The following is a 2482-nucleotide window of genomic DNA, read 5'->3' on the forward strand; positions in this document are numbered from 1 at the left end:
GTCAAATTTAAATAATTTTAATAACTATTGTATCATTGGATTCTACGCTAGTTCAGTCCTTGAGGTGTGAACCTCTTTTCATTCAGTTTCATATTTGATCCTATATTTAGTGTGAATTAAAAAGATATGTCAATAAAAACAAAAAAATATTTTAATAGTTGATAAAGTTGACTAAAAAGATACTAATTCAAACAAATTAATATTATTTGTGAAATAGTTTGATCATGTTTAATTAACTACTCATAATTTAATTAACTTAAGCGGACTCCATAAAAAGTATTACTAAGAAAAAAAATAATATTTGATCAAATAAATTTGCTTAATATATTTTAATTAATAATTAATATTGCCTAATTAAATATTTTTATCATACGTTAATTAAATTAAATTTATGTTTTGAAATAAATTATCTAAATATAATTTATTATTTATTTATCTTAATGAATTACCAAGTAATTAGTATCAATTTGATACAAGCAAAAAAATTATAATAAGATGATCCGGCCATACTTGAAACAAGTAGCCTAACAGCTTATATGAATTTGATTGAATTTAACTCGATCATATCATATAATACAGATTAAATCATTAAATTTTGAAACAAGTAGCTTAACAGCTTATATGAATTTAATTGAATTTAACTCGATCATATCATATAATACAGATTTCAAAACTTAAGTCACATAAAATTTAATAAATCATCCAAATTTTTTTTTTGAATAAATATTACTTGAATTAAATGTTAGTTGCTTCCAAATACCCTCAAAAGTAAGATTGCATGTTAGAATAAATTCTTTGAATATGGCATCTTTTAATTGTCCCAAAAGATAGAGCTTTTGAAATGCTTAAATTTCTCCGAGGGGTGGTTGGCTGCAAGTAGGATTTAGCATTATTAGGATTTAGTAAATTTAAAAATCATAAATTCATTGTATTCATCCTCCTCGTGGCTTTAGTTGTTGCAGCTGCAACTTATTAAAAAATAATTGTGAAGCTGTTAAAAAATAATCAGTTGTTCAAAAAACTGTGGTGACTATTACAATTTTTTTTTTTTTGAAAAAGACAAATTGCAGCTAGAAAGCTACCACCGCACGTAGCTAGGTCTGATGTGAAAATGATAATTTCAACGGTCTGAAAACACATTTTTTTGAAAAGTTGTTAAAATGCAGTTTAACCAAACAGACAAGATTATGGTGCATTTTGAAAACGCCACCGCACCGTCGCCCCAAATGAATAAGTCCAATCGAAGGCAAAGTTTCGCGACTTAAAGTTATAAATTTGTAAATATGTAGAACCCTTGTATTCATGCCTTTGATTTGATTTCATAAATTTGATGATAAATTCTATTCAAATGTGCTATCAAACACCACCCAAGGGTCCAAGAACTAACAAGAGAGAACAATCTGAATAACATTTGAATCACAGCTAGCAAATCAGCTCCCAAAAGAACATTTTCTTAAACTAATTAGGACCCGAATAATAAGTGTGCTAACTCGGCTCTATTTTCCTTTCATTTAATATAATCTTGAAAATTTTTCATACATACCGCATAATCTTAAATATTTACATATCAAACATCCATACCTCGCTCCAAGACTTTGATATGAAATGACCCATCCTAAAGAATGGTCAAAACTTTAGATTTATCTGAATAATCAAACAGAACAGCTGTGTACAGTGCACTGAATTGTTCTCCAGCACATAATATTAAGGATGAAAATTCTAGCACGTTCTTTTTTAGAGGACGGACACAATCCAACAAACAATCTAATGTGACAGCAGCATGTCACATTGTGTCTTTGCGTTCTAAAAATCAATTCGCTCATGGCTTGGCGGTCCGGCAAGCAGAATGCGCTGACAATTAAGCTCAAGCTATAGGCTGATCCACAAAAGCCAAAAGCTTCCAGCCATGGAGACAACGAGATATGGCTCAAATCGCACCTCATGACTTGTGATTATTCAGGCATGGAACATGTGGTTTATAGCTTTTCGGCTCTCCAACCACTAACGGCACGTTCTATCCATATAATTAATTATGTGTTTAATTTCAAGTACTTTATCAAAATTTTTAGTTATAGAAAGCTTGTAGATGAAAGTATATATTTTAGTCAAACGTACTTTAAAACATGTGTCTTAAGGTGACGTTTTAATTCACATGGTTCACATTAAAATCATAGATTTCAAGAAGTGTTATTAAATTTTACAAGTAAAAAATTGGATAACAATTTCTTTGTAATAGAAAAAAACGTTTGTTAAATACTTGCTTCATACAGTTATAGCCCTAGAGAAATCCATCTAAATTTTTGAAAATATGGCTATGAATGTAAAATTGTTGAATCCTGACTTGCCTTTAGGCGAGCACACCTCGAATCTAGAGAAAGGGAGATAGAAATAGAGAGAGAGAGAGAGGGTTGGTGATCTCTGAAACCAATGCATTGCTCCTTTTTAATGGCTAAATGAGACTGGGTTGCGGATTTTCCGTTTT

Source organism: Phalaenopsis equestris, unplaced genomic scaffold (assembly GCF_001263595.1).
Source record: "Phalaenopsis equestris unplaced genomic scaffold, ASM126359v1 Scaffold000760, whole genome shotgun sequence".
NCBI classification, from domain to species: domain Eukaryota; kingdom Viridiplantae; phylum Streptophyta; class Magnoliopsida; order Asparagales; family Orchidaceae; genus Phalaenopsis; species Phalaenopsis equestris.